Here is a 15,652-nt window from a genome sequence, read left to right as displayed (position 1 = left end):
GCAAGCAGTACTTTCTTATTTATAAAGCAATTACAATATAACATTTATTTTTAGAAGACCTGAAATAATCTTGCTCTTTTAGTCACCAATGCTACCCCTCAATAAATCTACTAAGTAAGCGTTTCTCATGGCCCATGATGCCCAAAATGGCTTTCAGAATAAACAACTGTCCCTTAACTACATGTAACGGAGCACGCATTATACAAATACAAGGATTTGGGACACAGTTACAGATACAATCTTGCCTTTAGCCTACTTTATAAGCATATATTCAGTATACTCATCCATATTCTCCTGCTCACTACTTTCTAAAGATTTTCCTCTGAGCCAGGAATTTCCCATTCTTGCTTCCTGCGTCTACACAAGCATTTAAAAATCTCCAAATCCTCCTAGTTAACAGCACAAAACTCACCTAACAGAAACATTTTTGTGGACTCAGAAAACCTATAGCAGATCAGCTCATAGTTGGAAGGCTAGCTTTACACTAAAGATTTTTAAATGCTTCAGATGAGATAAATGTGTAAAACAGCAGCACCTCAGATGGACTATAATAAGCATTTGTGTTCTCCTGAAACTATTAGACAAACTTTCCCATGCCACTGCATACTGTGCCAGACTTTCCAGGTAGCCTTTATAATTTCCTAGCACTCAACTAAGAGTTTATCAGATTTGCATGATGGAGCAGCCACATCTAGACCTCATTCATCTGACACCAAGGCAAGCAAGAAAAGGGCCCTGCATGCTGGACACGTATGTTGCCATAACTGCACAATAATCAGAGCAGTGCTGAGACTGTTCTGCATTCATCAGAGAAAAAAGAACATTTTCTGTAGACTTCAGGGCTCAGGACAGTTGATAACATCATCTCCTTCTGTATTACATTCCTGATTAATGTGACATTCTTGTTCTGAAGACGTATTTCTTGTAGAACTTTTTTTTTTTACCAATATAGATACACAAACCCGAACACGTAGTTTTATATGTGTTTTATCACTTGTCTGGGGTTTAATGAAATACAGGCCTTATTAATACTATTGAACATTGGAGGAATAGTAGAATTCTTGTGTTTCTCTTCAGAACCTCCTTCCATCAGTAAGTTACAGTTCATGCACAAAAGTTCACTCTCTACAAGAGTGAAGACTCTGCAGGACAAGAAACCTCACACAAGTGCCTGCCTGAGGTCACGAGACAAACAGGTACAGAAATTAAACAGGACGAACTACTAGAATCCCAGAGGTAAATAAAAAGTGTTATAGACTCAGAATAAAATATTAGATTTATAATATGACAGATTATAAGTACTGAAAAAAGAAAGTAAGGTTAAGTAGTCAGATTTTAAAAAAATAAATCATGCAAGTTGTTTACATGATGCAGGGACATACTACCCAGGCTCCTTCCTGATGCTGTAATACCACCCAACATGCAGATATAGAGAATCAGGTCATCGAAATCATAAGCCCCAGCAAATACAGGCATTGTAATAGGTTTCTGACTTAAACTATTTTGAGTCATTTTAAAGCTTTATCGGAAAAGACTAGTTGTCACTTTCATTTCTTTGAATCCTCAGAGACTCCTGTAATCATTTTATTTCCTTCAAAACTGAGCTCTTTAATAAGCTAAATACCCCAAGATAGCTAAATTTTTGAGAGTTAATAATGCTGAGTCACACCAATGTCTACACCCACATATAATTTGGTAAATGCCTTGAGATGATAAAGGGAAATGTGGCACAGATTTTTATACAATAATTTTTCCAGAAATATACCACAATTAAAAAAACCCAACACTACAGGGAAAGAAAGAGGGGAGAAAGAGAGAATGCATGCATGAGCAGCAACTGGAATTAGTAGAATAGCATGATAATTTTATATTACTAAGACAACCTCTTAATTTTTCAATGTCTATTTCAATGGGTACTCTAAGATGTACATGCTTTTTTGTTGATGGTTTACTACATTTGAAGAGATTCAAGATACATAAAGACATAACTAAAACAGTCTAAGTTCAAAATACAAAAAAAACCTTGCTACTGTAAAAAGCAGGGAGAAATAATATTCCTGAGTGCAGCACTTGTATTAAAGTAAGGTGCCAGTGGGTGCAGGCCAGAATTGCAGAACCACCGACCAGGCACACACATACGGTTGGGACGTAGCAGAGACAGAGGCAGTGATACAGCCTCAGCCTCAAAGCAGTTCCCAAGGGAAAGAAGGAGGCAGCCCTCCTTGTCTGTTCTAGCTTTCTTCACAACAGCTTTAAAACCAGCTGCAGAGCTGACCTTGGGCTCAGCCAGCTAAATTCTAACTTTGCCAATTAAATTCCTAGACAGGGAATGTGCTCCAGGTCCTGGCAACAACTGAAGAGGCCATTCACTAAGATGTTTGAGAATGAAATTATTCAGTATATTCAAGAACCCACAGATATTCTACCCCTCCCATCTGCAGTACGGACATACAAGCAACTCAATCATTCCTCGTTATCAAGCATTAAGCCTACTTAACCTCCTGTTTTTTCCAAGCTATTTTACTCAGGTTTTTTTGTTGTAAAAAAGTTGTTGAACAATTCCTGATCATTCTATTTCAGACTGATACAACAGTATATAATCTACTAGTTCAGTGGTCTCCACTGAAAATAAAACATACTTAGTGACCGTTGTTACAGTTTCTACCTAAATACAGTTTCTACCTAAAAAAGGCATTAAATTTTATCTTTAAAAATAGACTCACATACATAAACCTTTAATCTAATGTTCCACCAGAAAGATCATGTAATTAAGCATTCGGATTTTATTGACACACAAATATGCACGCATGTGTATATGTATAATTCGCTTGGACACAAATGTAAATCGTTGAAGCACACACAGCAGATGAGCGTCAGATACCGTATTTCTAAATCAACTTTCTAGCTTGACAATTCTGTTTTTGAAATGCATTAGAGCACATTAACTGCATAGATTTGGCCCTAGAGGACGAGAGCATGAACAATTATTAAAAAGCTTGATTTGCTATCACTTGCTAATGACGATAATTTGGGAGAAATCACACAAAATTAAAGACGTTACATTCCTCTATAATTTCTCCTCTGCAAGATCACAGACTACTGGACTCCTTCAGGAAAACTGCAGCAGGATGAAGGAGTTACTTGCCTTTAATGTCCTGGTTTTGTGCCCCAAAATGCTACATGTAAGCCATAGGTATGTCTGTTTCTTATGTCTAGATTTCACATCTTGTAAACCTTGAATAAACAGTTGACATACAAGCATATTTTTCCTTCTTTATGGAAGCCATCTGAGTTTTTTCAGGTGGCCTCACTAGCTTTCATTTCACCCTTCAATAGTGCATCCAAAGACTGCACATTTAGAGGAAATTGTCAATGGTATTTCTTCTCTTTATTTTCAATTTTAGGTATTTAAATATTGGAGTAGAATGCTTTTTCCACGGACAACTCCATGAAGCAAGGCAATGCTCTTATCAACCAAATTTTAAGTGTTGCTTTTTTATTTCAGGATGGGTTTTGTCTGTTTTTATAATTTTATTTATTTCATACTTGCTTCAGTCTCTATGATCATACACCAACACCGCATGCTCGCTCTTTCATTCCCTGCCGTCACATTTTTAATATAATATGGTATGTCACTATTTTTTTCTGAAGGAATTTATTTTTCCTGATCTTAGGAAGTGTCTTCTTGCCCCTGTCTATAAATCCCATTGTTGTCAGGTTTCACATGATAAAGTGTCAAGATTTACTGGGTTCTGAACTGCAGTCTGTTCTTAAACACGAATGCAGGCTGTTGCTTAACAGGTTTTTAAATGATCTTCTTTCCAATCTCAATCTCATCTTCTGACAAGGTATTTGCTTACACCAAAAGATATTGTGTAGTTTGATTAAAGATAAATATTTTTCTACACAGAAAAAGCAGATAATGTACTTTGAAGATACTTTAAGATTTCATCATTCATAGTAGTGAATGTTCCCACATAAGGATTGCTGCCGTTAGTACTCGGCTGAACGAACTTCTCCGCAAGCACTCCTCAGCTCTCTACAGGCACAATTTGTGCCCCACCATACATTGTGAAAAACAGACCATGGATTGATGATGCTGTGTATGTAAAGGACTATAATTATTGGGAGAATAACTGTAATGCCCACACAGATGTAAAAAAAAAAGGTATCAAATATTATACTAGCAATGAAAATATTTAAATATAAACTATTTAAGTTCTAAAAGAAGGAGCAAATTACAAAGAAAGGAAGTTATTACTGCAGCAAGTTTTTTTTCCCTATTACACTCTCTTCACTCCTGTGTTAAAAAGAAGAGTGAAATAGTGATACATTTATGCTGGGTTTTGACTTAGCTTTGTATCTGTAATACAAAGGAAGTAAATAAATGCAAATGGCAAACATGACAAATGTAAAATCACAGAGAGCTATCATACCTATGTGAAGTTTAACCTTAAATCTGAAGCAAATTGCTCAAATGGAAAAAAATTAATTAGGGACTTAAAAAAATTTTATGACTGTTACAGTTGCTCAAGCAACATATTACCACTGAGTGTATTGGCAATCAGCTCTCTTAAAACACTAATTTTAAATAGATGACATTAATTTATAAATAAGTGGTTTTAGCATTACATCTAATCCCTCCTGCTCATCACACAGCGCACAGTAATTAGAGTCCTTGTGAAATCATGCTTCTAAAAACATCGCTTTGCTAGGCACAATTAGTTGATTTCATCAGAGGCTAAAGAAATGCTTGTTCACAAAAGCAGTATTTCCAGTAGCCTGATCAGTAGGATCAACTGGGAGTTGCACAGATTCAGCACCTGGTAAGATTTAGCCTGCTATTTATAACTTTCACTTCTTAGGGTATGGTAATTTGTCTACATTGGAGAAATTTGGAGGGAGGGTTGGCTACCCTACTGCAGACACAGTCACAGGTTAGATCACCAATAAGGAGAAGAAATTACATCAAATGCAGACAGTTTATATCAGGGCACACAATGCAACACAAATGTCAAGAATGAGGTGCCCTTTCTCTGCTCTGTCACCACAGATGTGAAAATCAGTAAACCACACGCTGAGGCTGAGGAGATGCAGAAAATTTCACATCGTATCAGAGGCACTGAAAAAGTTGTTTTTCTAGTTTGTCCTTTTTAAAAGCTGGGACTACATTAATTTTTAAGCCTTTCTCCAAGATCCTAGGACAAGCAGTCAGAGTTTATACTGTGTAGAGTAGTTCAGACTCTCTACTGCGAGACATTGCAGTGAAGGAAATACCAGTTTCACCCAACAGCTCAGCTACCCCAGTGGTTAGGTTTCATACATCTTTTTCACTAGATTCGTCAGCAATTTGCCTTGGCTATGATATATGTCTGCAGAACTTAGGAAATTTTATTCACAAAATTATGGCTTTCAAACACAAGTTTCATACATCAATTTCCTCACAGAAAAAATAAATTATCTTCTCATATATCCTATAGCCTATAGGGAAGACTGAACCCTAGATTAAAGAAAACCCAAGCAAAGTGAAGAGGTTATTAAGATGTAAAGCTGACAATAACCCAAAAGGCAGGTGCCTCCTTACTTTACAGGAACCTGAAAAACATTTTAGGTTTTTACTAGTAATCTCATTTCTGGAACTGCTGGTTTTGTGTTTAGAAAAACACTACTTGTTTTCAGTTCTGAAAATCAAACTCATCATTATCACAGAAGCACTGCCATAGGCACACACAGTTTCTACAATCTACCATCCCACTCAAATTTTCTCCAGGTACCGACTAATAATGCAGCAAAGCTTTGGGTTGTTCATAATGATCCACTGCTCCTGTCCTGAAACATTGCTGGGGGAAATGGAATACAGCCTCCTCCTCCCTAGCTCTAATATTTTGCTTTGGAAACATAAGCAGCTACAAAACCACTCCCTAAACTCAAATATAAGAGGATTAATATGGCACTACGGCAGAAATGCTCGTCAGAGCAAACAAAGGAAAACCGCAACAGGCTTGCAGCAGCTGGGGAGAAGACTCCACCTTGTTTGCAACAGGTCGCAAATGCCCTGGCAGAGGAGGAAGGGGACCTTGCTGGCCCACACACCCATAGTAGCACTCCCCTACCTGAGCTCCAAGGATAGCACAGCGTCATTCCTGAACTAACAACTGGCCTACACTACAGATTTCTGCCAGCAAATCTGTCGGTACCAGATGCAAAAACATCCCTTATTTACAATCCTCAAGGCATAAATGCTCCCATAATGATTGAAGAACACCTCTGCTGCTTAAGCCCGTGTTTTCAAAATACCAAAGATCATGTATTGCAGTTTGTCACAGTATGCTTTGCAATAACATGAAGAAAATTGATTCTGTTTAATTAGCAAAGTGAATACATGAATATGAGTAATTAATGCAATTTTATCATAAATTAAAGTGCTTAGGTCTTAAATAGTGAGTAAGAGCACATCTGGGAGAGGCTATCATTTTGGAGGGAAAAGTTGCATACATATAATTTTTAGTGTACAGCCTGCACTTCACAAAGATGAGTGAGAAACTAGAAAAGAGCAAACGCACACAGATGGCATTCAAGCAGAAGTCCTATTTTATCAGCTAAAACCAAGTCAACCAGAAAGCTTACCTTCAAGGTAAGTGCTACTTTGACCAAGAAGCCAATTTGAGGCCCATCCCTAGTTACTTCCACAGTGAACAAACCTGATGATAAACAAATCTCTCTGACACCAGCCTGCTTACAGTTCATGAAGGCACAGAAATGCTGCTCCACTGAACAAAAAGCAAATAACAAATCAGTCACGAGCTTCCTTACAACTTCCAAAGCTGTTTCCTCGACAAGGTACTTGAGAACTCTCAGGTAGTTCTGCCAACCCCACCACCTCTCTCTGCTGCATTGTCCCTCATCTCATGTTTCTGATTATCCTCTTAAATCTGCAAACTAACAATATCCCAGATCCTACTGGCTATCAACTGTCGGAGAAAAGCTGTATTTTTATTAATACAGCAGTTGTCCTCCTCAAACTGCTGTGTTGGTTGGAGGCTTCTATTCATCAGCCAGCTCACTGCTGAACGATTCTGTTGTTCTCTGCATTCAGCATGAATGCACGGCGCACCTCATACCAGTTGGCATTAAAGACTGTCCTGACATCAAAGTGCTCTCACTTAGAGCTATTAGTACCTTCCAAAGTAAAATAATTTACTGGTTAAAGAAATGCATGGAATGAGGATGGCTGTCTTAAACCTTAACACTTCATATGCAGTTGAATTCAAATGACTAACACTGAGTTAATGAAAAATTCCCCCTAGCTAAGCAATACAAACCAAACTAAACAGATAAAACAACTGCCAACCCCATGCTTTTTTGTCTTACCCCAGGTAAGGGTTCAGGAACCCCAGGTTCAGCACACAGACAACAGTAACCACTACTGAGGGAGTCTATCCGATCCAACCACTACTGCTTCGTGGTCTGAGACCAGCATCTTGTCTTCGTCCCTACCACACAGACATACAGGAAATCTAAGAGCTCTGATCACAATGTCAAAATGTGTTAAACATTAATTTCCACATCACGCAAACGATCTCTCAACTTATAATGTTCAAAAGAAATTGAAGAAATCAAGATGAACTATGTTCAGAATATTCCAGTTTATTAATGCAAAAGCTGAAATAAATTTTAAACATGATTAGTTTATTTTTGGTATCAAAATGAACAGAAGACATGGAACACGTTTGTGCATTTAGTTACCAACATGTTAAACACACCATCTTAATGGCCGCCTCTTCTGAACTGGCTAATTATGACACAGGCTGCAGCAAGGACCTGCATAGCTTTCCTGTGATTCTACAAATGGTTCTTTGGGTTGGTATGGCATGCAAATACAGTTTAAAAAAAACAAACAAACAAACAAACACAAAAAAACCCCAACAACCCAGAAAAAATGCTCCTTTCCTAAAATGTAGTTGCCTTTTAATGTATTCTTACAGACCAGCATCTACGAATGTTAATAATCTGCTTCAGGTGGGCTTTGCTCAGAACCAACTACTGCTCATAAAAACAATAGCAGGTCTTCATGCACCACTACAGAGCAACGCTGTAATGGATTTCAGTCACATCAAGAGCCTTTTACAGAACTAGTAGTAAGGTGTTTACACAGCGGTTTGAGAAGAAACTGTTGGCCAATAGAATAGAAAAGGGAAGAGAACACCTGAACACCAATTCTGCAGTCAGTCCTACCGCTTGCTCTTTAAAGTCCCAGTGTCAAAACAGAGTGACATGTCCAGTCTTCCTTGGTTTTTAGCCCTTTTTTTCCATCTGTGATAGGCAGTCCCTGATTTGGGGTTTGCTTTTTGTTGTTGTTGGATTGGTTTTCTTGTTCATCCTTGTGGTATGTTCTTTTAAAAAGGCTGAGGAAAACTGAGGTGTGGAGGGTGGCAAGCTCCCCCAGTGCAGGCTATGGGAGGCAGCAGTAAGTTACAGCACACAGAGCTGAGAACCTGCTTCACCGGGAGAACAGGAGAGTGCTGAGGGCAGCAGGTGCAGACAGTCAGGCCTTGCAAGCAAACGAACTGACCTCCCAGGAATCAGCAAGGACTGAAAAATGTTTGCTGTGTCTCAGCACGTTACTCTGTTGGCTGAAACCAAGGACCCTTTAGGAAGGGCAAGGGCAGTATAAGGCAAGATGTTTAGATGCCCTCCATATGTCCTTTCTATTACTTTTAATTTTCTCTATCTAAAAACTAAGCATTCAAGTTTTTATTCTATCAGAACATGGCTTTATTTAGTATTTAAAAGCATTTCAGTCATCTTTGAGAAACTCACTTTAATGAGAAGGCCTAGGCAGATCCCTTCAAAGCTCTAGCTGACTGGGGTGTCAGCACAGCACTACAAGTGCCTTATGTGCACGGGCAATCGGAGTACCCATGTTCACCTTTCCTCAGTGTCAGAAAAAGCTGAAGTATCACATGACACACAATATATAAGAATATTAATAATCCTGATGTTTCTCTTGCAACCTGTGAAGGCTATTACTGCAAAAGGACTTTAACATCCACCAAATCATAGGGGTTCCACAGGCAGTGTTTTGGCTCAAAGCATGAGTCTATGGGTGCAAGAGACAGCAATCATTGCTCAGATTTGACAGACTATTTCTTATTTCAAAGTCAGTTTGTGTGCCGAAGATAACTCCTCCCTCCCAACTTGACTTTGGTCTGGACCAGCAGGTGACCCTGCAGAGAAGAAGATTCCCTCCACAGCTGGAATCCAACAAAAACCTCTCTTGTGCTACCAGTACGCAGGCCTCACCTGAAAATGTCATTTCATATCATTTAGATACCCATAAAGAAACCAGACATTTTAATGACATCATATTCATCCAGACTTGCCACTATCACTCTACATGCACAAGGGTTGGATGATTTTTGAGACCATGCTAGCATGAAGTAAGATCAGGCCTTGAACTTACAATATTCGAGAAAGAAGGCCATACTAAATTATACTTAGCAATGACACATTGCAGTTTGAGAAACTCAGTATCATCAATTAAGTTTCTGAGCAAATATACATCTTGACAAGAGCAACCATCATATAATTACATAAGCAAATGAGAATATATGTTCATATTCTAAGTATTTGTATGCAAGTTGATAACAGCTGTACTTTAGAACCAAATAATTAATTTACAAGTTAATTTGAACAACACAGTCTGCCAAATTGAGCCTGAAGCTTGAAAAACCAAAGTTCTGCAGGAAGAAGCTAGTCCTTTAATTTCCTGCATGACTGGAGACACAAAATTAAGACAAAGTGTCATTTTATTAAGGCTCAGAAAACATGCTTTTAAAACTAAGGTGGCTTTTAATTCTTTTGCTTCCGCAGCTTTTAGAAACAAACACTTGTTTAAAACATCTCAGTGAGGAAGCTTAATGGGCTGAAGGCAATCTGTGTTAATGGTGTCTACTGTGGAATGGAATGGATTTTTTTTACTCTCCTTACTTGACCTTGGAAATAGCTAATACTTCTTTCTCCAACTTATTATTATTAGTAATTATAGGGCCAAGAAATTATCAGTCCAAGTTGAATGACATCTTATTTAAACCTAAGACTATTTGTGTGCTCTAGGGAGTTTTGCTATTGTCCTGAATGAAACAATTGTTAGAAACTTAAAGGTACGAAACCATCCCTCTTCTAATTATGCATTTCATGCATAAACTCCTTAACAAAGTGGAGTCCGTATTTTCTGGCTGAGACATTATTGCATGTGTGGAAGACTAGTGCATATTCTAGCGACTAAAATGAAAAACTACCGGGCTGAAAACTCCTGATTTAAATAGGTAGTGTTATAACAATAATATCAGATAATGTACAACAGAAGGTACCAAATGTACTTCCTAGGGGTTTAGGAAAACAAAACAGGAAAGCCTCCATTACATTCACTATTTCCTCAGTATAACACATTTCAATAAATATGTATCTTTTAGAATGACCAATTATCTTGAACTGATTTTTAAAAATACTTAGAGAGAACCTCTCTAGCTGCATGAGCTTTGTGAGCTATGCAGGCAGGTAAAACCATGTTTCTTAATGTAAAATCAGTATAGCTATATGGCAACAGAATGGTCTTGATGTTTGACATGAAAGAAATTCTTTCCGAGAATGATTGCCTTTACTCAGGGTAGATTAAAAAAACACCTTTAAAAATGTAGGCTGCTGTATCACACTTCAGTGCTACATTCATATAGATTTTTCAAATTTATTTGTACATTACAGAGAACAATCGCTCAATTCATGCCTGTAACTGACTGATTAAAGTAAATCTGAACTCTGCCTCTGACTTTCTTTTTCTTTTATCATTCTTTTTCTTATTACTACTTGACCATCTTCATATTCTTTTAATTATACAGTGTGTCTGTACCAAAGGTACAGTTCAATCAAAACCAAAAGAAAGCATCAACACAGACATACACACTTCGAGGCAATTCTTCATCCCACATAGTTACACTCTAGAACAAAAATGGCTACTGCGTGGGAATTTCCGTGCTTCTTCATATTGGAAGGGGAAAACTAAGTTTCAATACATTTTCTAATTTATTTAATTTTCTGATGATTGTTTCACTGAACACAACTAATAACAGAACCAGACCACCGCTTTGTTCATTATCTCCGAACATCTTCCCTGGGCAGCTAGCCAACATCAAAATATTTTACCATCAGTCTCTTCGCACCTTACTGTTTGTGCTTGTCTTGCTGCCCTTCTCCTTAGACTTCTCTTGCCTCTAGGTACAGCCATTCCCAAACAACTACACTAGCTGTGGCTTGTCTCTAGTAAGACCACATGCATAAGTAAAAGCCCAGATGCTGGCCAGCTGACGAGGGCCTGTGTTGACACAATGGTTCCCTTTGTTTCAATGTATTTTACAAATAAATAAACTGCTTGAACACTTCTTACATCAATTTTAAAGTTCAAGGTCCATCAATTACAGAGGTGCTTCGTCTGACCAATGACCTCCCCTCCTCCCCTATTTAGGACATTTCTTCGTTTATCATACTATAAGCAATTGATTTTTACAGCTCTTACTCACAGCTTCTCTTTCCCTCTAAATATGGTGTACTAGTTCACAACAGGCTGTGTTTACCTTGTTAGTCCCCAGCTTTAAAGAAAAATACAAGCTTTTAGGTTCATATTTGTGACAACAGCAGATCCATGTTTGATTTGCCATCTGCCTGGAGTACCTCTTATATCATCATTTCTTCAATTTGTATTCATTACAGAACACCTGTCACATCTGTTTCCCAAATTATTCTGTGTCCATGTTGTACCCCCAAACATTTGAAACCACTACTTGTACAATTAAAGCGCAAGTCTTGTTTGAGAAACACCACATAAAATAAGATTGATATTCATCTTGGAAATGTCAAACTTCTGCTTATAATGCTCAGCTACATTTTTCTGAAACAACAAAGTTCAAAAAGAGCCATAGACCTGACAGATCTCCGACACATCATGATAGATGTGACAGGTCTACTACTTTACTGCCAGAAATGTCCTCCAACAGAATGAGGCAATCAATGAAGAATAATAAATCTATTTTTTGTAAATGAATAGGAGAAGAAACAACACATTTTTTTATATCTCTGGAGACTCGTAGTTTAATAAACTCTCTTTCACTACCTTAACACTGACTTTCATTATCATTACAATACCAGTTACACAGGTTAAACTTTACCTGTTTTATCTGTTTAATAGTTCTCCATCTAAACTCCTAACATGCATTTTTGTATTATTATGCTAGCAGAGGAAAAAAAAGACACAGAATTTAGACAGAATTAAAAACACACTGTGAAAGGAACAGGAAGTTTGTCTTACCTTTTCTCCTGGTCTGTCTGTCAGTCAGGAGAATGACAGTTGCTCCAAACGTCTCTCTTCAATTACGTCCCCGTCATTCTAGAAGACATTGTTATTGATTAGCACTGCATCAGAATTTTACCTTGAAAATTCCCATATTTGTGATAAATTACAGTAGGTTTGGAAAAGTTAATTCAACATTCATAAATCAAAGCTTTCCAGAGAAAGAACTGGTTTGATTTATAACTAATGCCTTTGAAGGTATTCTACCACCTACCCTTCAAGTAACATCCTCGACTTCAGCAACAGAGGGAGTATACTCCCACATATGTCCTTTCTGAAGCATTTGACCACAACGCTAACAAAACAAGCACAGCTCTATCAGCTCAAACACAATGATTTAAAATACACTCTTTTTTTACGGCAACATAAGTACATTTACCATTTTCAGTAAGTAGGCTCAATAAATCTAAATACTGTTACATGAATAGACTGATGGTTACTCATGCTTCTGTATGATTTCAAAAACACATCCATGCATCACTGTCATAATCCTATTTCTTCCATTATGTTATACATTCATAAGCACACAGACAATATTTAATACTGTAGTAACCAAGACAGTTTGAATTAAGCAAATCACACACAGAGAACAAGCAGATATGTGACTAAAGCTCACAAAATTTTTACTCTGGGAATTGAACGATAGGAGGATTTCCAGGGCTAAAGCACATTTATTTATTCATATACAACCACAATCATATAGTTTTTCTTATGCTGCAGGTCCAAAGAAAAAACAGGGGTGTGACAAGGTAGGAACATTATGGTACTTTTATACTCTTGTCTCCTGAAATGCAATGGCTGCATTTATAAAGAGTTTGAGTAACACCTGTGAAAGAAACAAGAACCAGGCATTGTTTTGCTTCTGCGTAAACATTAAACAAACAAGTATCTAAAGAGACATGTCAGGCAGACACACACCTGCAACATACCAAAAGTACCTAGATACCATCACACTCCTGCATTTAATTTGATATTGCATTCTTTGAAGGTGTTCTTTCACCAGCTGTCAAGGGTTAAACAGATGCAGTGCGAGGGGGCATTCAAACAAGTTTGCACCTTTATCACCTCAAGCATGGTATCATGTATCATGTTCCCAGTTACTCTTTCACACCCACATACGCCTCACATCACAAGGGGTCACCAGGGCCTGCAGCCAGCTGAAATGCCAGCTTCAGCGGCATTTCCTCTCCCGCACCGGCTTCCTCTCCCTCAGTCTTTCGGAGGTCCTTGAGGTCTCCTCCAGCAAAGGCAGGCCAGACCTTCTCCAGATGGCCCTTTCTCCCCTCACATCCACCATTTCTGCCCCTTCCTCCACCCTCGGGCATCCCCCTAACCCGCTCCTCCACAGGCGCCATGTGGGGCACCGTGCGCTGCGATTGGTCCGCCTCACCCCAAGGCGCTCCCTGATTGGCTGCTGGCAGGGACTTCAATCTGATCCCACCCACAGTGGTTCCAGATCCTTCCAGAACGTGCTGGATCAGTGCTCTGTCCTCAGTCACCTCCCTCTTCTCACTGAAACTAACCCCCAAGCGTGCCGCAGGGATGGCTGAACACAATTCCCTTCTTTTAAAAGGTAAAATTATAAATGGCCTGATGGGAAAAAACCCCTAAAATTTGGCCTGAAAAACGTTCAGACTGCAGATTAATTAGCAACCGCACCTCACAACCTCCTTCGCTTCAAGTTTGTGAAGTCTCCCCGAAATGGATTTGCCTGAAAAATCAAGCAGAAAAGTTGCCTGCCTTAACACACAGCCTACTTACAAGAAACCACAGCGAATCCCACCTCCACCTACAGGTAAGGCGAACAACCTTTACCACAGAATTTTCACCACCTCACAGGCACTGCCACCAATTTAGAAGTGGTAGGGACAGCCTGCAAACCTTAGCTTAGCCACCTCATCCAGCAGCAGCTCACTCTCCGGCTCTGCCCCAGAGCAAAGGGGACTTTGCTATGAGGAAACAGTTAAGGAGGGCAATGTATACTGTTGGCCCCTGACACCATTTTGTCCTAATACTTTGCTAAAAGGGGTAGCAGTCTTAACAGAATAAATATTTGGAAGTACAAGCTTGTTGCTCATGAATAGTCTATAAGCGAAGGGGAATATGAAACATCCAAAGCAGGAAATAAGAACAAAAAGCAGATTTCCTAATTTTGTGTGTGTGAATGCAAAGGAATCTCACAAAAAAATGTTCTTATAATTTTGTGTGCGGCTTCATTATCCCTGACACATTCTTGCTAGGCATGGCTTCATTCTCATGGCTCCTGTGAAGGGCAGGGAAGTAACATGTTTTCATAGTCCACATGAGGGAACTGAAGTACAGCAAGATTGTGATAAACCTTCAAAGAATTATAAAAAGTCCCCATGACAATCACTCTAGTCTGTGCATCTGATAGCTATTTCTAGCAAGTGCAGTTCGTTTATTTTTTAAAGTGAAAAAAATGTTACAGTATCTGAAGAAAACAAAATTAGAGCTGTGCATCACTGCTTTGTAGTTATTTCTGACAAATAATAAAAGAATTTTATACTAAGAAGTGCATAGGGAGGAGACAAAGGGTAATACAGACATCGCTATTTCTCCTTTTGATAATATTGTTTGTACAATATTTTTCCTGATATCAGCCACATGCTCTGTCAATGATTATCTGTGTAGGTAACACTTATTTTCAGATCAGTAACTCTAAAAAGATAGTGATATTTATTTTTCTGGGAGTTTAAATAACATTTTGAATGTACTTGATTTGTTAACAACAGGAAAATATTTTACATTAGTATAATGAAGTTGCTTACTGTGCCTGAAGCTATTTTTTAATTTTTAATAACTGGCATAAAAGTTCAACTAATCATCTCTAATTTTAATGTCACCATATTGCTCTGATACAAATGTAAGTTTAAATGTTAAATAGATAGCAGGTCTAGAATCGGTATAACTCTTGCTGCATGAGGCCATTATTTTCGAGTTTTACCACCAATAATTAGCAGTAAACCCAAGCTTTCCAAGATTGACACCGAGATGTTCATCCCTATGTAGTGAAATCACTATTGTGCTCATCTCATGTAACAAAAATAGATAAATCAAATATTAATAATATAAGTCAGTTAAAACAAATTCTGTTTCATCTCGGATTTCTTCTTATCCTTTGTCTTGCAATCAAAAGCAGTAAAGGATCATATAGCCATTGTACCCTGATGGCAGAAAATAAAAAATGAAGAGTTGTATATCCATTGTACCCCAATGGTAGTGGCTTAG

The 15,652-nt window shown here is 38.2% G+C and overlaps 1 protein-coding gene across 3 annotated transcripts in view; it reads right to left on the bottom strand.

Annotated features, from left to right (window-relative positions):
• PCDH15 (protocadherin related 15) overlaps nucleotides 1-15,652 on the bottom strand; it is a 695,790-nt gene that overhangs the window by 618,206 nt on the left and 61,932 nt on the right. For all 3 annotated transcript variants that reach the window (XM_075109425.1, XM_075109424.1, XM_075109422.1), the window contains exon 2: nucleotides 12,362-12,439. The gene's annotated coding sequence lies outside the window, so the exon portion shown is untranslated. The remainder of the gene's footprint in view (nucleotides 1-12,361; nucleotides 12,440-15,652) is intronic.

The sequence above is a fragment of the Phalacrocorax aristotelis genome, chromosome 14 (assembly GCF_949628215.1).
Source record: "Phalacrocorax aristotelis chromosome 14, bGulAri2.1, whole genome shotgun sequence".
Lineage (NCBI taxonomy): Eukaryota > Metazoa > Chordata > Aves > Suliformes > Phalacrocoracidae > Phalacrocorax > Phalacrocorax aristotelis.
Note: the sequence above shows the minus strand (reverse complement) of the source record. Positions and strands in the feature narration are given on the sequence as shown.